The sequence below is a fragment of the Ochotona princeps genome, chromosome 11 (assembly GCF_030435755.1).
Source record: "Ochotona princeps isolate mOchPri1 chromosome 11, mOchPri1.hap1, whole genome shotgun sequence".
Classification (NCBI taxonomy): domain Eukaryota; kingdom Metazoa; phylum Chordata; class Mammalia; order Lagomorpha; family Ochotonidae; genus Ochotona; species Ochotona princeps.
In genome coordinates this window covers 15,509,878-15,532,202 of record NC_080842.1, presented here as the reverse complement: position 1 = coordinate 15,532,202, position 22,325 = coordinate 15,509,878, and the positions used below count along the sequence as shown (strand labels likewise).

The following is a 22,325-nucleotide window of genomic DNA, read 5'->3' as shown; positions in this document are numbered from 1 at the left end:
AGTGATTGGTGTCTTTACTTTCAAAAATAAACAGGCAAAATTCAATGTAACGTTTAAGTTGAATAAACTAACCAGACCCACCTGGAAGTTAAGATCAGGACACTTATGGCCTAAGCATTGTGAGATAGTGATTTGTCTCTACCTGTGGTGCAAGCATCACATATGGGTGCTGGTTTGAATCCCAGTTGCTCCACTTCTCACCCAGCTCCCTGTTAGTGGGATTGGAAAGGCAGTAGAGGATAGCCCAATTCATTGGGTGGGCCCTTACATTTATGTGGGAAACAGGAAAAAGCTCCTGGCCTCCTCTTCCTGGCTTCAGCCAGGAGCCATTTCAGGAGTCATTTAGGAAGTGAACCAGCTATTTAAGACCTTCCCTTTCTGTAATTCATCTTTTAAAATGTGATTTTTTTTTTTTGTTTATATCCTCTGTAGCATTTATTATTTTTTTTTAAATATTCATTTATTCATTAATTACATTGCATTACATGACACAATTTCATAGGTACTGGGATTACCCCCCTTCACCCCAAACCCTTCCCCCATCATGAATTCCTTCACCTTGATGCATAACCACAGCTCAAGTTCCGTTGAGATTCCCTAATTAAAAGTTTACACCATACAGAGTCCAGCATCCCACTTGTCCAGTTCAAGTTCAACCGCCTCTTAGGGAGGCCCTCTCAGGTTTGTAGGCAGAGCCAGCAGAGCGTCACCTCGATCAATTAGAAGCTCCAACATATCATCAGCAACAGTCCAGGTATGATGAGGCTGGTGCAGAGTCCACTGATTGACATAGTCCGTCTTAGGGTTTTCCCTTGTCCAGTTTTCCGCTGCAAGCATAAAGCTGAGGTGGTTGATTCATCTACTCCATTTTCCATCTTTTTTTGATTAATGCTTTGATTCCTCCATTTTGTTCAGGGGAATCCCCCTAAAAAAAACTTTGAGGCATTCCCAGTCCAGGCTCCTACATGTACTACTAGTAAGCACAGTGCCCGCCACCGTCCATCACTCAAATGTGATTTTTTAAAGGGGAATTTTAACATTGGCAAACATCACAGAGAGATGAGAGTGAGAAGGACTGAAAGTGTGTGGGTACTCTATAAACTCAATTCCGGTAGAATATCAGTGACCAAAGTGCAACAAAACTGATTTTAGCAATGAACCCTCTTTTCTTTTCACTTTTCCTGGTTTTAGTTGGCCTTTTTCTATTCCCAATTAATTACTAGTCCCAAGTAATTATTAATATACCAGTGTGTTTATCCCCTGAGCAAGAGACTCATATGTTGTCATAGCCCTGTGACCTAGTAGGGTGTAGGTTGTTGCCAGGATCTAAATGTTTGCATACCCTGATAAGGCCTACGTTGAAAACTAATCACCAAGTGTTTGTCTTAAATTGATGGGCCTGGTGTTGAGCAGCCTGCTTCATAAGGATTGTTGTCCAGCATGGGATTCATGCTGTTGCAAAGGAGACACCAGGGAGCCGGTTTGCCCTTCCAGTCTGTGAGGACATGATGCCAGATCTCGTACAGTCCTGAATTTGCACTTCCCAGAACTGTGAGAAACAGATTTCAAGTGTTCATAGGCTACCTGACTTGTGGTGTTTTGCTAAAGCGGACCTCTAGGGATGGAGACAATCGCTTTAAGAATTTTCTAAAGGCATCAGGTATCCATCTGCAGACAAAAGGAGTTAACTTTCTGTGTGTGAACTTTGGCACATGATGAACCCTTCATAAATATTTATTGAACGAATGAGGAATTGTGCTAGATTAGAAATAAGGGAGCTGAGGTTAAGAATGATATGCTTGTATTTGGATACAGTGTTATTACGTGGTTTGTTCTTCATACACGTAAATACACTTCAACCTTACTACTACGTTTACCTTCTATACTGGTGAGAAGAAAGAAAGAGATCTGTCATTATTATAGACATCCCTCCATATCCTTAGCGTATTGGTCCCAGGACCTGCCAGATACCAACATATGTGGCTGCTTAAGTTTCAACTAAAAAGTGCCACAGTATTTACATGAAATCTGCACACATCCTCTCATTTGCTTTAAATTTTCTCAAGATTATTTACAAGATACAGCACAAAGTATCTTTTTTAAAACTATGGAAAAGGCATATTATGAATAAAACTTGATGTGCTTCAAAACTTTCAGCATCACCTTTCGGAAGGCGGTGAGGGAGTGTGTGGATACCTCCTCAGCAGCAAGAGCTGTTGTAATCCCCTCCTCCATGTCCTGTGTTAGCCAACAAAGACCGTTCATACATGCAACAAACAAACAAACAAAAACTTTTGGCATCAAAAAAGACTTTTTACTCCATTTCTTTTTTTCAAAAAAAAAAAAGCCCTTTTGAGGTCCCTTCATATAATGTAAGTATTGTATAAATGGCACCATATCCCACTCCATATGTGTTCAGTTCAGGTTCAGTTATTATCATTGTCAGTCAGTTTGAGCCCATGAATGTGGAGGTGCTACTATATTCTCTTCTCTGGTCTTTACTGTCAAGCAAATGAATCCTGTGAGTGGATCAATAAAAAGAAGCCATTTGGGATGGATACTGCATCCTATAACAGGGTGCCTGCTTTGGGTCCCAACTCCACTTCCCAACAAGCTCCCTGCTAACAGACGTCCTGTGTGGTTACAGGTGAGAGATAGCTCAGGTGAGTGAATCCCTAATACCCATGTGGGAAACTGGGACTGGATTCCAAGTTCCTGGCTTCCACCTAGATTTTACAGGCATTTGGGGAGACAATCAATTATCAATGAAAAACTCTCTCTGTGAGTGCATGTGTGTGTATATTTTTCTTTCTCTGTTTTTACACCTTTCAACGAAAGTGAAAATAAGTAAAATTCTTAAATGTTTAAGAGTAAGTGGTCTACATTTAAAAATTAGTAAGAAGGACTTGCACCATGGCATAGTAGATTAAGCCACCACCTGTGACTCCAGCAGTCCATATAGGTTCCAGTTCTACCCCTGCTGCTCTACTTGTGATCTGACTTCTTACTACTATACTTGGGAAAGCACTGAAAGCTAACCAAGAACTTGAGCCCCTGCCTTCCATGTGATAGACCCAGAAGGAGTTCCAAGCTCCTGCCTTCCACCTGGCCCAGCCCTGGCTGTTGCAGTCATTTGGATGGTGAACCAGCACATGGAAGATCTCTCCCTCTCTGTCTCTTCCTCTCAGTAATTCTAATAATGCTAATAACAACAAAAGTTGTTTTGGAAGTTTCTACTTCCGTGTTTTTTCTTTTTCAGGACCCACCTCATTACTGTCTTCTTACACACCCCAATTCAACAAGGGACAGGGAATCTGATTAGGAAATGGGGTGTAATTCATCAGAATAGCAGAGCACGGCCCAAATGGAGTTCCTGGTTCAAGTCTTCAACTTGGCCCAGCCCAGATTCCTGTAGCCACTTAGATAGTGAACAAATAGTTGGAAGAGTTCTCTCTTCCAAAGAAATGAATAGATCTTTAAAAAGGATGTTGCATGAAAGAGAGGCAGCAATAAAATTGTATGATAGTATAGCCATCTCTGGATGATGAAGTTAGAAATAATACTGTTCATATTTTACAATTATTATTTATTTATTATTTATATATTCTTTAATATTACAATAAACATTATTTGGGGACATAGTTTAGAGTGCTTAAAAGAGAGATTCTATATGTTTAAACTTTGATTGAATTGTTGCTTTCTGAAAATGAGCTAGAAAGCCAAACTTTTCTACCCAATGTAGTATTTCAAATACTGGTTGAGAAATGTCATTCAAGCATTTTTTTCCCCTCAATAGTAGACTATGTAACTTACATTGTTTAACTTCCTAATCATAACTACCATATCAAATGCCAAGGTAAATATTATCCCACTTAATTGCATTTTATTTTATTCATCCATTTACTACATTTCCAAAGTACCTACTAAATGCAAGCCACACTGCCCTACACAAGAACACAAGGATGCCTAGCAAAGAGTATTTTCTGTGAAGGAGACTTGACCTTAAAGAAGAACTGTCTTAATCCACTTTTCTGGACTGTCTTGCTCCTTTTCTGCTGTTTATAACACAATACCACAGACTGGCTAACGTATGCAGAAAGGAGCTTTACTTAGGTGGGCAGTTCTAGTCCAAGGCCAAGGGGATGCATGCCATAAGGACCCACCTGTTGGCAGAGCCCCAAGGCTGTATAGCACATCATATGGCAAGAGACAAGCAGTGTGCTGGAGACCGAACCAAAATGGTGCTTATAGCAGATCCAGTTTCCAGACATCTCACTAACCTGCTAATCCAGTCTCAAGGGTGCAACTCTAATCACCTCTCAAGATCCTTTCCTCTGCCCCCAACCCTAGCTCTCAATGTCTCCTAATAAACTCACATTTAATGTGAGTTTCAGAGAGCACAAACCACAATCAAACTGAGGTAGGCAGGCAGGAAACTACAAGGAGCAAGCTGAGGTCACCAGCACCTCTTGCAGCCTCACCTGCGCTACAATCCCTGCCTGCCACGCCAGTCCCCTCCCACCATATTGTGGGGCAGCAAACCGCAACTTCTGGAGTTTCACCGCTTAGAATGACCGCCAGCTAAAAATACTCAGTTTGGCGTCTGTCCATGTCCCTATGATGACCTTTAGCTCATTATAAAGTCATTATAAACGACCATGACCAACACTCCCACCCTCATCATGCACTTAATGCCATGATGCTTCCAAGATTTTCCCAGCAGGCAGACCTGGTGGGGGGTTCCACGGAATCGCCCCAACTAGGCTGCAGCTCCCACCGGTTTGCTAGAGAACCGTGTATGAAGTGGGTAGGATCGAGCAGGACTGCAACACCCATTGGTTCAAGTGGATGACAGGGCTGGAAACAAAACTGACCCAGCAATTGCAACAGCCAGCATGTGCATAAGCTGATTGGGGCGACAGACTGTGCCAGACCCTGTACTGGCAAACACAAGAATCAGGTTTGGGGGCCAGTGCCGTGGCCTAGTGGTTAAAGGCCTCGCCTTGAACTCATCGGGATCCCACATGGGCGCCGGTTTTACCCCAGCAGCTCCACTTCCCATCCAGCTCCCTGCTTGTGGCCTGGGAAAGCAGTCGAGGACGGCCCAAAGCCTTGGGACCCTGCACCCGTGTGGGAGACCCAGAAGAGGTTCCTGGTTCCCGGCTTCGGATCGGCACAGCACCGGCCGTTGTGGCTCACTTGGGGAGTGAATCATCGGACGGAAGATCTTCCTCTCTTTCTCTCCTCTCTGTATATCTGACTTTGTAATAAAAATAATAAATAAATCTTTTTAAAAAATCAAGTTTGGGTTCATCTCAGATGAAGTTTCTTTGGAGATCCCTCCAACTGAACTGCTGATCTCAAAACCCCAACCATGAAGAGACTATGTCAGCCAGTGGATTCTGAATAGGTTTCATCGCAATTGAAACGGCAAGACTGGCAGCAATTCAGAACTGTTGAACTATCAAAATTGCTTGAGCAGGACCCTCAGAGCGTGCCTCACCTGGGGACCTGGGATGGGAGGGAGGCTGGGTAGGGCTTTTCCCTTTGTTTCTCCCCTGACCCCAGATATAGGGGGGGAAAATGATATATTTTTTGTAAGATTTTATTATTATTGGAAAGCCGGATATACAGAGAGGAGGAGAGACAGAGAGGAAGATCTTTCATCCAATGTTTCACTCCCCAAGTGAGTCGCAACGGGCTGGTGCGCGCCGATCCGAAGCCGGGAACCAGGAACCTCTTTCAGGTCTCCCACATGGGTGCAGGGTCCCAAAGCATTGGGCCGTCCTCGACTGCTTTCCCAGGCCACAAGCAGAGAGCTGGATGGGAAGTGGAGCTGCCGTGATTAGAACGGGCGCCCATATGGGATCCTGGGGCTTTCAAGGCGAGGACTTTAGCCGCTAGGCCATGCCACCGGGCCCAAAAAATGATATTTGTGTGGAAACAATGGTATTACCCAATTTCCAGTAGCCCTTGACCCTTTGTACCCTAATCAACTAAGTAAGATCATTTTTAAAAATAAATTAATTTTATGATGTTATGTATAACATGTTATGTTATGTATGTTATATGTTGTGTATACACTAAAATTGAAATGTCAATGAGGTGGTCACAGAAGGTGGTTAAGAACTAGCATTTATTTTTAACATATTGGTTACTCATTACTATGTCAATTAATTCCATAATGATGTAAATTTTTGCTGATGGTATGTTGGAGCTTTTAATTGATCGGGATGATACTGTGCTGGCTCTGTCTTCAGACCAGAGAGAGTATACCTAAGAAGCCGTTGAACTTGACTGGACAATAAGATGCTGGACTCTATGTTTGGTATACACTTGCAATGAGGGAATCTCAACAGAACTTGAACTGTGGTTATGCAACAAGGTGGAGGAATCCACCATGGTGGGAGGGTTTGGGGAGGGGTGGGGAGAATCCCAGTACCTATGAAACTGTGTCACATAATACACTGTAATTAATGAATAATAATAAAAAAGAAATATCCATGGGAAATGCATACTATGAAAAAAAAAGTTTTAAGCAAACCATATTGTTAGAATAAATACATATTTGCCTTGAAAAAAAAAAAAAGATTTTCCCAACAGGACAAGGGAAAGGATCACACTCGAGCCCTGCCCCAGACTGCCCACCCTACGCTATCTGCCCACTGTGTTTCCAGATCGTATGAACAGGCAGCCTCGACCTATGTGGCACTGTCTCCTAAGCTTGCTTGCACACCTACTTGAGCATGTATTTTCTCTTTGCAGGTCAATAAATCTTACTTTTCTGTTGCCCCTTAACTCCTTCATGCATTTGCAACAAAAACCCAGTAACAAAACCATAGCAAGGACAGTAGCGTGACGGGTGCTGATAAGCCCCTGTGGAAGCATCAAAGAGGAGTGAATCACATCCAGGTCAAACGTGGGGGAGGCTGTCACAGGAAGGGTGAATGATGGAGTTTAAACTGTAGGATTAAATCAAAGGCCTCCACTACCTGGCTCAGCAGGCTGAGGGCAGGAAGGCTAGTCTGGGAGTTTGGCCAAGATCATGAGCCAAAAAGCCTGGCTCCTCCTTTAGACAGGAAACAGGTCCCCCCTGTTTCCTGAAGTTTCCTAATGTAGCATATTACATTTTCTCATGTGTAGTTTTTTGCTTGTCCTCATCCTCCCAAATACTTCCTTTTTTAATCAAATTTTTAAATTTATGTCAGGTAAGAACATATCATATACTCCACATACAGATTTAAGAGCAAACGGAGACTTCCTGCCCTATCCTTCCTCCCTCCCTCCAAGATCCTTTTTATTCTTTGATTTTTACAATGACATACTTTCAGTTTATTATATTATAGTCCTACACTCTGTCTTAGTGATCCTCTAAACTTGGATACATAAATAGTTAGAAAAGACATATTTTTAATAATAAAAATGATCTGTGGAAACCTGTATCACAATGACAGAAACCTCGACTTGTTGACAGATTTTTGTCAACATTTAAGCCAAATAATTTTCTTATATTAAACGGCTGGGAGAGAAAAGGGGGGGGGGGCAGGAATTTCTGCAGATGCTATGGAAATGTTGGGAGAGAACTCCTTGGGACCCAAGTTCACACCGCCTGCTAAATTGTCTAGCACTTCCCAGAGAAGTAAGCATGTTTATATGAATACCCTGTCATTTTTTATTTGAGCACTACCTGTACACCAGGCCCTCTGTCAAGTTCTTTCCACAGATCACCTCCTTTGTTATAGCAGTTCTGCAGGGCGCAAAAATGCACCTCATTGTACCTGGCTGATGGTGCAAATCCCATTTATGTTAGCCATTTTAATTAGTCAGTAGATGTCACTGGCAGCCAAAACCAAACAACGCCGCAATGTGGGAAAGATCTTCTAAGAAGTGAGTTAGTTAGAAGCTGCCTGAAATTCTCTGTTTCATCATAACGGATTCTTCTGCGCTAGCAGAATCCACTAACTGCTAGTGATGCACATATGCTTGGCAAACCTAACATACCTTATCCAAGGAATAAAATGATCACATCATGGTATGTTTCTAAAATTAAACATTCTGTCTCTGAATTTACTGTCTTAAAAACATTATTTCAGAAATCAGTCTTTAAAAGACACAGTCCTATGGCAATCACTTGAATATAAACACCTAACTGGAAGAAGCAGGTAACACTTAGCAGAGGTTCCCAGCACTCCATTTTTTTACTGATCTTACCTAGGGGTAATGAATTAGCAGCTCTGGGTAGTTTTCCGGAACTTCCAAGTACATTGAGTTCACAGCAGCCTTTCTTCCTATTAACTTGATGATAATGGTTTCCAGGATTAACAAACAAACTCTTGGTTTGGCACAGGAAGCAGCTGTTGCAGTATAAAGCACAGTAGCCACAGCTTTAATATCTAAATAGATAAGGAGGACCAAGTCAAGTATTGCTATAGGATGGATTTGAATCATCCTAGCCAAATGGAATTTTGAAGAAATAAAATCCTTTTTCCCTTTGATAATATTGCCAACTGTTGAGACCTCCAGTTTTTCCTACAGATTGCTGAAGGAAACAATAATACATTCCTAAGTATGGCTTAAGGCCCATCCAGTGAAGGGCAAGTTCTCCGGCAGACAAGTGGGAAACAAACCCAGGATGACAGGAAGCAAGCAGCTCAGGATGCGTTCCTGATGCCCTTTGCCTCCCTCTTCTCACAGAACAATATGGAATCAGAATCCTGGGGCAATGCCCTTCTGTGATGCCACATTCAATTGTGACAGGCAGAAGATGGGGGAGGCGTGGAGACTTACTATTAGTGCTAAGAGCGAGCAGTTATGGACGCAGGACTGAAAGCCATTTTTGATAAGCAAGTCACCACAAAAATGGAGAGTGTGTGTGTGTTTGTGTGTGTGTGTGTGTTTGAAAGGCAAAGAGAGAGAGAGAGAGAAATAGAGAAATCTGCTGATACTGGTTGCTCTCCAAATACACACATGGGCCAGGCGAGGCCAGGCTGGAGCCAAGATCAAGGAACTCCATTCAGATCTCCCATAAGAGTAGCAAGGGCCCAAGCCCTGAGACACCACCTGCTGTCTTCCAGCTGTACCAGCAGGAAGCTGAAGAAGCTTAGCTGTCTCTTGAGATAACAGCTAGGTGCCTATTTAATCTGAGGGCTTGTGGATTGGTTGGGCAGATCAGGACTCATTGAAGAAGTTGTTCTCAACTCTTCTCACTTTTCACCAGGACTGTAACATGGAATTTAATCATTCATTTGCTGTAAAGAGGAACATTTCACTTGTCATCTGCATGCCCCTCAACATCTCTTTTAAAAATGTTTTTAAAACATTGGTTTATTTTTATTCAAAAGGTAGATTTACAGAGAGAAGAAGAGACAGACAGAAATGTCTCCCATTTGCTGGTTCACTATGCAAATGGCCAGAGCTTACCAATCTGAAACCAGGAGCTGGAAGCCGCTCCCAAGTCTTCCACATGGGTTCAGGGACCTAAGATCACAAGCCATGCTCTACTGCTTTCCCAGGCCATAAGCAGGGAGCTGGATGGGAAGTGGAACTGGCAGGATATGAACTGGCACCCATATGGGATCCTGGTGCTTGCGAGGGGAGGATTAGCCATTGAACTATCGTGCTGCCACTCCCCTGCCCCCAACATTCCTAGGGCACCTATGAGCAACACACAATTGGCCTCAAGCTACAAGGTAAGTGAGCTCATGAGTGAGGGACCTGACATCCACCTGGCAAGAAGGACACAGATGGAAGAGCATGGTGGAGGTCAACGGCAAAGCCCAGTCCCATCCTCCACTGTGCTGCTGGCTGCGGGGGCTTCATGAACGTGGGAGCCACGTTTCTTCACTTAGGAGCTAAAGGACTTTGGTGACCTATGAGACTTTACGTCATCTTCCTCAACCACAGGGTGGAATTCACTGACCTGTAACTGCATAACTTGTGTGGCACCTGCAAGAGATTAAGAGCTGATCTGCCTCAAGAGGAAGTGAAAAGGAGAACTTGCTAGGATGTATATTATAATGATAAACAGCACCTAGTACTTATGTAGAGCTGCCTGTGATCCCATATAATACCAAACGCTGAGGGTGTATGATTTGATGCACCACCCTCCCCCTATGTAGTAATATAACAAAGACACCGCTATCATTTCCAATGACATACGAGAAAAATGAATGCAGAGGTGCTTCTACAGATCAGCAGCGGCATAACCCTCCTTTGAATTTGCTCTCTTGACCTTTCTGCTGTTCTGAATATTATTAAGAAGTCGTCTCTATCATGATTAAAACGATAGCAACATAAAGCAGCATATATCACCAAAAGTCTCCTTGGCTATCAGAAAATTTTACAGTCTTCTGACATTCGCCATGATGGAATTGGAATGATTTATGGTCAAAGCACTAATAATATGTTAAACTAAGCAGAGGAAGAAATCTGGGACAGAGGGGCAATTTCTTTCCTAGACAGCAAAGAGCAGTTTGACAAAACTAAATCATCCGAAGTTGCAAGCTTAGAGGTTAGACAGTCTCTTCCTCCCTCCTCTACCATGCAACGTGAGACAGGATATCTACTCAGATACCTAAGCAGGAGGACAGGATTGTAGCAAAAAGGACAGTCACAGACCCAAGTGTTTCCTACGAATGGTCAGATCATCTCTAGAAGAAAATTAATGATTGCTTTGAAAGATGCTTTGCATGATGCAAAGCTGCTTGACCTCTCTGGGAGGAAGAAGACCCCATGTGGCAAAGGAATCCGAAAGGCTGCTCAGGGGAGGTGATAATTTAAGATTCTCCACTGAAAGCAGGAGTGGGGAGTGACTGCTCAGAGCACCAGGTACTGCTGTACAGGAGGGGACAGCCAGGGGCAATCTGCTGGAACTGGGAGTAGTGCTTGCAGAGAGAAGGAGATGAGCTTCGGAGGAATTTCTCTCTAGGGGACAGGCATAAGGCCCTGGAGGGTTTTTGTGAGTGTTGAGATATCTGCCCTTTCCTAGACCTGGTCAGGAAATTTGTGAACTACCGTCTGTAAAGCGCGTTGGTAGCCGTTACAAGCGAGTGTGGGGAAATACCAAAGTGCTTATATCTCTTCCCCCAGATGGCAGATGGAAAGACCATCCGTATGGTGGTCAGGGAAGAAACTCAAGGATCGCTTTAGAATCGTGAAGAGGCTCCCAGACATTCCCTCATAGTAATCCCAGAAAGCCCATGTCGTAAATCAAATACCTACCGGCTTCTAGAATGTGTCTATTTATTTGAAGGGTACAGGGAGACAGACAAAAGATAAAGTATCCATTCACTGGTTCATTCCTCAAACAACCACCACAGGTGGGGCTGGGCTGGAATCAGAGGCAAAAGCTGGGAATAAAATACAGGTTTCCCAGACGGGAGAAAGGAGCCCAGTAATTTGGTGCCTCCCAAAATCTGTATTGGTAGGGAGCTGGAATCAGGATTGAGAGCCAGGAATCGAGCCCAGACCCTCTAAGGCACAATAAATTATCTTAACCATTAGGCTTAACACATGTTCCAAAACCATATGCTGTAATTAAGAAACCTTCACGTTTTCATAACAAGCTTTAGTGGGACTACAGTCTAAATATGGTTTCACTCTATAAACAGTGACAAAATCATGCCCAGGTGTAAGCTGGTTCTTCTAGAACATCCCCAGTCCAGCCAGGTGGCATATTTGCAAGCAGATATGAATAATAAGCAACAACCATTACCCATGGAGCCATGGTAATCACCTAAACTGTGGCAGTTATTACGTGCTCCAAGTGTGGAAAGTCTACTTCTAGAAAAAAAAATAAAAGAATAGAACTCAATTCCTGAACCCAAAGGTTTAGGAAAAAATATGTCTGAACAGTCATGATGTTGTCCAAAAGGGCACAGAATGAGGACATACAAAACTTCATTCTCCCTTATTCTTCTTTAGCCTAATCACAGTGATACACAGAGTCATTTTCTGTGGAATCCACATTTTGAGGGGTGTTCATCCATTCAACAAACTTTATTGAACTTCTAGATTGAGTACTCTGCTGGCACCAGAAAGGGCAAGGAAGCAGGACCCAATCCTTGCTCTTGAATTGCTAACAGTAAGAGGGGACAGGTAAACATGCTAGGAAAAAAACCCTTGCAATAGAGTCAAGGGCTAACAGACCCATTAGAATACACAGTCTATGAGACATATGTTGTCCCCAAAACCAAGGTCATACGAAAAAATAAACAGGAATTCCCAGCTGCAAGGTCTTACTGAATAATCCCCTTGACCCAGGACAACAGTCAATCTTTAATAGGAAAAACAGGAAGCATCCTATTCAAAATCCTCCTGGAAGGATGCAGGCTGAATATTCATTAGGATGGGAGTGGGGGCGGAGGAGTGAGGAAGCAGCAGGAAGCCCCAGAGCAGTGAAGGCACGAGAATTTCTCCAACTGTTGAGATATGTTTCCTAGACAGCATCCGGGCAGCAGAGGCATTGAAATCTTCCTGTTGTGGGACAAAAGATGACAATGATAGCGAGTTGAGATACCAAAATATTCTTTAGTTTTGATCACTGTCAGTTCACAAACTCTAGCTACCCTTTAAGGTGTATATAAGAATGGAAGGATCATTTGCCTCATGCATGGCCACACTGAGTCAGATGAAAGGAATGAAAAGGCTATACGAAACCATAATTACAATACAATGCAGCTAGGAGAGCTGACAAAGAAGGTTTTCTTCTTGCTGTGTCTGCTGCTGTTGTCATTAAGGTACGATTTTCCTACTACTGATAAATGCCATCCCTGAGCTGATGGGCAGGTAGGCCTACAGGCATTCTGCTGGGGAGGGGATCATATAGATACAGTAGTGCTATAAACACAACACCATAAAATAGCTCTAGAAGAATGAGGAGCTATCTTTTTCTCTCTGTTTCTCTGAAGGCGGTGAGGAGAAACACACACTGGCGGCATAATGAACAGGAGTCTTGCTGAATTGAGACATTATCACTGAACACAGCTTCTCAAAGGGACAGCCAGGGAATTTTGAAGGTGACCTAAAAAGAGGATTTCATTAAACTGAAAACCACTTGCTGGCAGCATTTAAGGAGAAGTTAAATGCATTTGGCTGTACTACATAAAGGAAATCAATGTTCTCTATTAGCTACATTTGAGGTCATTCACATTTGTTTTCCCAGCTCCTGAGAATTTATAAGGCTCAACAACCCAATTCTTTCAGCATGAATCATGGCCCTCTCACCTTCCTTCCCTTCCCTTCCTTCCTCCTGCTCCACCCCACAACCCCCTTATCCACATCCACTGCATTTCCAGATTGCAACCTTTTGACTTTCACAGAAACACAAACCCCTTTGTTCGGGATCTTTCAGCCAATCTTCCTGGAGAAAGGGGAAGATGCAGGGACAGCAGCAGTCTGGTCCCCTCACAATTCCCCTCTGACAGCTGTCACTCCAGAGCCTTTTAGAGGCACACAGAGAACACACGGCTCCAGTAAGGGTCGCTGCATGTTCTAGTATCCCCCAAACACAAAAGGTGAAGAAAAAGTCTCCGAAGGAAAAAGGGAGTCAAAGAAAGCCAGTCTTCCCGAGAGGCATGACAGGGCCTTGACTACGGTGCAAAAAGAGGAAGAGGGAATGGTTGATTGTATTGGATTTAAAGCAGGCAGGTCTGAAAGTGCATTGTTTGCACCTTCGACTGCCTTTCCCCTAACCTTTCTATCCAAGCCTTGCTCCACATCTCTCTAAAGGAGTAACATAAACTTGTGTGGCAAAAGTCAGTTGGTCACAGACCCATACTATCACAGGTTCTTTCTGGAGAAAATGAACATATACTGAAGACTTTCACAAAGCACTTCAGTGTGGGCCCTCCTCTCAGTCATCTTGTCCAGGTCGTACACCCACTTCTGGACATGGATTTGGCAAAGCAGTGAAGACCCCAATTAGACTCTTGCCTCCAATCCCAGCCCCAACTTTAATATCAAGCTCTGGCTCTTGACTTAGCCTCCTACCAAGGCAGAGCCTAGGAGGCAATGGTGATGGCCCACGCAGGAGTACTGGCTACAGTTCCCAGCTCCTAGCTTTAGCCCAACCCAGCCCTGGCAATGGCAAGTATTTGGAGAGTGACAGTGGATGGAAGATCACCCTCTGTTTATCTCTCTCTCATATTAAAAAATAAATAAATAAATAAATAAATCCATCCTGGAGCTTCTGAAGAAGCTACCAGTTGGTCTCTTTTCTACATGGACTCAAGCTGACATGTAATCTTGTGTGCTCCCAGGTGCTACATTGCAGCTGAGCTGTCTCTTTCCATCCAACAGCTTACCCCACTTACAAAGCACTTCCATATATACGTTATCTCACCGGAATCTTCTAGAACTATAACTTGCCGGAAATGTTAACACATTTTGCCTCTTGGGGTCTTAGTGAGCACAGCTGTCAGATCCAGAGCCCCATTGTGCCCTTTGCACCTTGCCACTTGTTTTCAGAGTCTTGCAAATTCAGTCCTTCATGGCTGGGCATGTAAAAGATGATTCTGCTCCAGATAGTTTCACAGCCATTGAGAACCCAGAGTTTTCCTTCACTGTGAGAATTGCTTCAAAGTAAACTTCAAAGCATTCTTTGGCACCTCACCTCGTGGCATTTAAAAAAATTGGTGTACACACCCTTCTCTGTTGGCAAGTTTCACATCAACGGGCCCCTCGCCATCCTGGTACAATGAGGCTTGGCATGATCTTGACCATAGTCCTTGATGGAATTGGCATCTGGGGCCACGTCACTTCCACAGCAGAACTCCCCAGAGACCTAAGGCAGTCAGGAACACCAGAGATGAAGTTAGGAGTGGCAATTAATTAGCATGCCAGCAAGTTACATTTTCTCTGCTTTGTTCTCTTAAAGAAATGCACCAGCTCTCACTGATGAAATAATGGAGTCTGGCATATTGAGAAGTGAAGATACATTGCGGTATGCATCTCTACTCAAATAAAAGGAGAACGCCCCATGAAACTGACAAAATGATGCTAGACTGTACCCATTTCCTATACCTACAATACCATGATACACTTAAACAGTCGAATGTTAAACTTGTAGCTGTTACTAAAAGACTACATTACTGTAATAATATAGGAGGAAATGCTCGAAGAAGGGAATGGGAGGGAGAAAGAAAGTGGAGGGAGGCGGGGAATTCTTATACCCACAAAACTATATCATAGAAAATAATAAAAAACAATTAAAAATATATCACACAAAGAAAAAAGAGCACCAGAAACTTACTTCAAATAAATCATTTCACCTCTCTTGAGCAGAGTTTCTCCAGTTATAAGACTGGTATGGTGCTGGTTGGCTTTTTTTTTTTTTTATAGAATACAGAGGTGTGGAGATGATAAAAGAGTTCCTCAAAGGCAGGGAATGTGTTAGGGTCCTGGAGCTGCGACTGCAAAATACCACGCATGAAGGGGCTGGAGCAACAGATATTCATGCATAATAACTCTGGAGGCTGCAACCTCAAGCTCCAGATGTCAGAGGTCTGGGCTCCTTCTGAAGATGCTGTTCCTGTTGCTGGTCCCTGTTCCAACTACAGGCTGTTACTGGGTTCAGATCCCATAGCTAACTCAGTCTTCACACACAATTTTTTTTAAATGAATTAGTTAACTCATTGTGTCTGGAACTGAGACAAACTGGTAGACAGGGAGACAGAGATTCCCTATCTGCCTGTAACAGATGGACTGGGTAGGGCTGAAGCCAGGAACCAGGGACTCAGTCCAGGGGATCCACATGTTTGACATAGTTCCAACTACCTGGGTCACCACGTTCTGCCTCTCGGAAAGGTTGAATCAAGAGCAGAGCCAGGACGCCAACCCAGCAATCTGATGTGGGATGCAGACATCCCAGCTAGCATCTTAACCGCTCTGTCAAACACCTGTTCTTTCTTGTAGTAATGTCATTAGTCACATTGCATTAGAGGTCCCTGCTACCCCAATGGGACCTCACCTTGGCTAATTTCATCTGCAATGACCCTATGTCCAAATAATTTCTAACGTAGTAGTTGTTGAGAGTCCAAACTGAATGTTATGGGCACACAGTTCAACAGTAAGCACTATTTTTGACTACACCAGGAAATCCACATTTACATACACACATGAGGACAGACTCAACTATATTGGCATCAGTTCTTCAAGCTCTGTATTCAGGAGGGACATGATGACTTCCATGTGTGTCCAGGTAATGAAGGCGTGAAGACCTACTAACGTTAGGAGTCAGACCCCTCCAAGGGCAGTTCCAAGTAAGAAAGGAGAAGTGAACCAACGACGTGTAGGCTTCACACTCTTTACCTTGATTAGTGGCTTGAACGACAGTTAAAGCTGTGGCATCACGAGGACTCTGCAGTCATCATGAAAAGATCAGATGAGGGTGTTCACAGATAGTCCTCCCTGCCTCTCCCACAGTTGAGGGCTGTCCCTCAGCTCTATGGTGCCCTGCACTCCAACAGGTGAGGGAACACTGGCTCACCTAGCTCTCCATTTGTAAACCTAAGTGCGAATGTGCTTGTTTCTATCTCTCTCCAGTGACGGAAACACCCCAATATGTATCAAAGCCTCTGTGAACAACAACCTCACATTGATTAGGAGGTGAGCATGGAGTACATAGACACAGCAGGTGCATTCTCCTCCCCAGCCCACCGTGGTCAACATCTCTCAGATGGATGACCCAGGTGGCCATGCCTCTCTCTTGCCCACAGGATTAGCCACCAACCTCTGCCTTTGTTTTCCCTTGCCCATGCCCCACACCGGCCATGCCCTTGCATCCTAGAGCCTTCCTCCACAAAGAGGAAACCCTAAAAGGTTTAGCCTGAATGTCCCTATGGCAGCAAGGAAGGGAGGATGATGGTAGTCCCCACCAGGCTCAGGGCTGTGGAGGGCCCATCTCCATGGGGCTGAGAAAATAGAGACTGCTAGGATCTCCCCTGCTCCAGCTATCTCTGGCCCTGCTGGCCAAGCTTTCCCAGGATGGCAGCCCCATAGGGGGCTGTCCAGCCCATGGGGAATGACCTCGGTTGTCAAGAGATTTGTTCCAGAATCCAAGTAGGTCAGACACCTGAGAAAGTCAAGGGGCAACCTGAGACCACGCTACTGCACCTTCTCCCTCCTGGCCCCACACACCCCCTACACACACACACAAAACATATAGACAAATATATTTGCATACATGTGTATGTGTGCATGCACACAAACACACCACATTCATGCCCAAAATACACCTACAAATGCATATCTCACACATGGGCATACACCATACATACCACACACAAAACACCCAACATGAATACACAAACACTGCACTCTACAATTGAACACTCACACACATGCACTGCAATGAGCCATGAGATGTTGTATTCGGTCCCAAACCTGAGACTGTAGAACCCTCTGTATACTGCTAACACTGTTCTCCAAAGGTCTTCCTTCTACTGGGACTGTGGAGAGCATCCTGGATGAATTTAATGATGCGACTTCTGAGAAAACACTTCCAGAAAGTAACTATGGATTCCAATGGAGACCAAGTATGTATACAAGGGGGGCAACACTGGAATTTTTCCTGCATAGAAGGGAGCAACCGGGCCCAGTGCAATGGCTCAGTGGCTAAATCCTCACCTTGTACACACTGGGATCCCATATGGGTGCTGGTTCATGTCCTGACTGCTCCACTTCCCATCCAGCCCCCTGCTTGTGGCCTGAGAAAGCAGTAGAGGATGGCCCAAAGCCTGGGGACCCTGCACCTGTATGGGAGAAGTTCCTGGCTTCTGGCTTCAGGTTGGCTCAGCTCTGGCCATTGTGGTCATTTGGGGGAGTGAGTAGCAGATGGAATATCTTTCTCTTTGTCCTGCCTTCTCTCTGTAAATCTGAATTTCCAATAAAAATAAACAAATCTTTTTAAAAGCAGTGGTGGTTGGCGGGGTAGGGGGCGGGGGGTGACCTACAGTGCCTTATATTCAGAGAAGTCCAAGTAATGCCTTACTGTATCCCCACAGGGACATAGGAATCCACTGATCTAAAATCAAAGCATGAATGATTTGAAGAAATAGAAGCAGAACTTAGAACCACAATAAAATGATAAAACAACAAAATGCTATAAAATATTAATGATGTTTTTCCTGTAATTTTGGAATCATGAAAGTTTTATATTCTCTCCTGTGTTACTTTTTTTTTGAAGGATTTATTTATTTGAAAGACAGAGTTACAAAGAGAGAGAAGGAGAAAAATAAAGATCTTCCATCCACTGGGTCACTCCCAAATGGCCACAGTGACTGGGGCTGGGCCAGATCAAATCCAGCTTATTCCAGATCTCCCCTGTGCGTGCAGGGGACCAAGCACTTGAGCCATGCTCTGCTGCCTTCCCAGGCACACTAGCTGGGAGCTGAATTAGCAGTGGAGCAGCCAGGACTGTAACAAGAACCCATAGAGGATGCTGGTGCTGCAGGCGCTTGCTTAACCTGCTCCTGTTTCCCAGAGTAAATTTGTGCTGTTTATACTCGGCAACAGTAATGGAAATGGAAGCACTTCTACATAAGTAGGCGTCCATTTCTCCTTCTTTCCCTTATCTACTCAGTCGTCCGGTGATGGAATTGCCCAACTGTTTTTTTTTCCACTTCTCACAAAATACCCAGTGTGAGATGTGGTCAGACTTGCTTGTCTTCCACAAGAGAAGATACTTTGGCACAACGCCTCTCCTCTTTCCCTCCTCTCACCACCCACCACACTCCTAACTCCAATACAGAACCCTGACAAACAAACAGCAGCCTCACTTCGGACTGTCCCACGACCCTCTGAGCGCCAGACTGTCTTAGCGAGGCCTCAATTCCAGCAAGCAGCGATCGAGAGGAAACGCGAGGGGGGTCTGGAATTCAGTCAGCAAGGAATGAGGAGAGCAGACCCCCTCCCACGTGCCTGGCACCTTGGCCCTGAGCCCTGAATGCCGCATTCCATTTCCTTCATCTGTGGGCTGCACAGCTGAAATTGCTTTAGCTGAGGCCAGTGGCACGAAAGTTCTTATTTATTAGATTTGCAGGATGCATCCATCACAGCGACTTTTGGATCAACCTGAGTCAGGAGGCGTGTGGACAGAGGCACAGACGTGTGCCAGCCTCCCAGCCAAGGAGTCCAGCAGCACTGTCCTCCGTGAGTGCACCATGGGGATGGGCAGGCTGGTGCAGAGCGGCCCCTGCCCAGATGTGTGCTTGACAGACACTGAGATCTCCCACGTGGAACTCACACTCCCCTGGCCTTTCCTTCCTCCTCTGGCTCCCCTGCTGATGGCAGTCATGACTTTCAATCCCCATCCAAGTTCAAGTCTACTGCTCCTAAGTCTGCTTTTCTTACTCTCCTCTCTCTTACTCTGCTCCAACCCTGCCCCTATCAAAACCCTCTTCCTACCCTTTCTGCCCCAGACAATAGCCCACTTCACCTGCTTCTATTTCTAGCTCCTTCTAATGTGTCTCCAGCTGAGATGCCAGAGCTCATCTCTGATGAATATTCATATTCAGCTTTTCTCCCTCCGCACATCAATCTCTCCTTTCAGACCTCACAGCTTTCCTCATCCCTTTCTCACACCCCCACACCAGCCTCCTTCCTCCCACGCCTGCCTCCTTTCCCACACAGAGGTTGTGTCATAACAGGTCAGCAACTGAGACAAAGAAAGGCGGCTTTGTTACACCTGCAGGACCCTAAACACCATCAGGGCTTAATTACTGCCTTCTCCCAGGCTCCTTTCTTGGCAGCAGGTGTAGAGTCTTTTAAGTTCTCCTAGGAAGGCTGTCTCAGAGATCCTCCGTGAATGGAGACTAATTTTGGGCTGTTGCCGATGGCATAAAGGAGTGACTTCAAGGTACCCAAGCCTGAAATGACAAACTTGGAGAAAGCCCACATGCTCCCTCCAGGACCACGTCACCCTGTGAAAGCGATCGCTCCTCTCCAACGTGGCATCTCTGGCCCAAGCCAGTGGGCTGCAGCATGTACTGGCCCAGACTCCATCCCTTTTGGACCAGCACCCAGGAGGGCTGAGTCACCTTTACCATGCTGCCGCTGGCCAGGCTTTGTGCTCAGGCAGGAGGACAACTTGACTTCAGGCTTCTGGAATGTGCTTCTGCAAGGAGGACCTGTCTGGCCCTAAAAGGTCTGAGTACCTTTCGGGCTCTGACACATCTTTTGTTCTGTAGGACAGATAAAAGATTGCATGCACACAGACCCCCACATACACACCTGAGACACTGTTCTGGGCTCCAGGGTCTGCTCCCCAGCCTTTGCAGAAGTCCACTCAGAGTTTGTGAATGCATTTCACGACACCTGGGTGGCTCGTTTGACTTGCTCAGACCACAGCCCTCCCATTCCCTCAGGACACCTGCAGGAGAGGTGTCTAAGGGTAGAGTTCCTGGGCACTCCCAGCCATAGGGTTTATTACTCATGCTCATATTTGATCACAGTTCCTGTGGTAAAATCTCAACTTGACCTTGATGCTTTCCCACATAGCAGGGCTGATCGGCTCAGTTAACACCTGCTCACCTGTCTTCACTGTCACCTAGATATAAAATGAAGTGTAGATTTAACTTCTAAGTTCCAAAATCAGGAATCACTGTGGAGGCCCTCAAACGAGTTCCCAAACTCCAGATTAGTTCATGAAATCACAACAGCCAAGAACTCTCAACGACAATCGGGGAAGTTATGAAACTTAGACTGAATTCTGCCAGAAGAAATAAGTGACAACGAGGCCAAATTAAAATAAATAAAAGGAGGGAAGGAAAAAGAGAGAAAGGAGATGTACACATCACCAAAGTACCCAAAATGTATCTTTAAAAAGGTCAAACAGCCCGTCTCGCTTCACGGTCTTGGTCTCTGTAACAGCTGCGCATCAAACTCCCTGGTTCCTGATTCAGCTCTCAAGTGGCAGTATCTGTGAGTATGCGTGTCAGGTATCTGGCTGCCAGCGCTCCCCTCAGTGTGGGGATGGGGCGAGAGGAACGTAGGGCTCCGAGGCACAGAGAAAGTCAGAATGGAGAAGAAGGCTGAGGGGGTCCCCGAGAGACCAGGATAAGAGCCTGAGGGTACCTGCTGGGAGATCTGCCCCTTGAGCAGCCCTTCCTGTTGAGCCCACTCTACTTCCCACTAACACAGCTTCCTTTCTTCCGGTGTTGAAAACCCTACCTGGCCCAGAGACCCTGGCGAAGGGACTCTTGGCGAGCCAGTGTGTACACACACATAATAAGGCTTTCCCACACTCGGTGTGTCTGCGCTCACGGCCGGGTGGCCAGGATCCCGCAAGCTCCCTATGAAGGCTCGTGGTGTCCGTCTGCTCCATCTGTAGGCAACGCCTGGGATGTTCTCCGAAAGGCCGTGTCATGGAGTACCTCAGTGCATGTGGTGTAAGGAGTGATTTACCTTCCCACAGCTCTGGGGCTCTGACGCGCAGGATCTCCACAGCAGCAGGTGCAGCGCCTGGTGAGCGTGACTCTGCTGCCAAAATGGTGCTTGTGGCCTCCGCTTCTGTGGGGAGCAAGCACTGTGTCATCACCCAACCGGGGCCAAGAGTGCAAGCTGTCCCACCTCCACATGAAACCCCTGTGGAAAGGTCTGACTCCCGCTTAGGGCTTAATCACTGCTCTAACAGCCCCATCTCTGACCACCATGGTAACCCCTGAATTCTGGAACCATAGTATGTTACCAAGGTAGTTCTCTGTGACCTCTGTCTTTCCCTATGAAACAATTGACTTGAGGCAGTTGGTGAGCCTCCGTGTCAGGATAGCATGTAAGCTGTGGGCATCCCACACCTGCCTACCCGAATGTAACACTCTGGCTCCTGGCTGCCCTTGCTGCTACTGCAAATCTCCGAACGAAGGGGTGATGGCTCCAGTAATTTGTGTCCCTGCCACCCACAAAAAAGACCCAGATTGAGTTCCTGGCAGAGACCGCCAGCCCAGTTTAGTCACTGCAGACATTTAGGGCAGTGACCTGGCAGAGGGGGGCTTTCCATCTCTTCCTTCCTGTCAAGTAAATAAAAAAGTAAATAAATGAATTTCAAAAGTCGGTCATTTGACCAGGATTTAGACTGTTATACATTCCCTATAATCTTACATTTATTATAGCATGTCTTCATCATTCAGTGAGTTTAATAGTCTCATTATTAGTCTCATTTTCTCAATAAGGAAGGAGCTTCTAAAAATTAAAATACAAAACAACTGAAAAACAGCAACGCTACTCCAGGTCCCTGCAAGGAAGGGGACCCATCTGAGATTCCATGGAGCTCGGTTTTTCTGTCTCCAAAGCTCCCTTGCTCTTTCATAAAAAAAATCTTTAGGTGATAA

At 45.2% G+C, this 22,325-nt stretch overlaps 1 long non-coding RNA gene across 1 annotated transcript; it reads right to left on the bottom strand.

Moving 5' to 3' along the window:
• Positions 1–12,256: 12,256 nt before the first annotated feature.
• On the bottom strand, positions 12,257–21,606 carry LOC105942204 (uncharacterized). The gene is made up of 4 exons (XR_009246325.1): positions 21,568–21,606; positions 21,169–21,371; positions 14,644–14,782; positions 12,257–12,474 (listed from the first exon to the last, which is right to left on the bottom strand). It is a non-coding gene; the product is annotated as an uncharacterized LOC105942204 (long non-coding RNA).
• Positions 21,607–22,325: the final 719 nt, after the last annotated feature.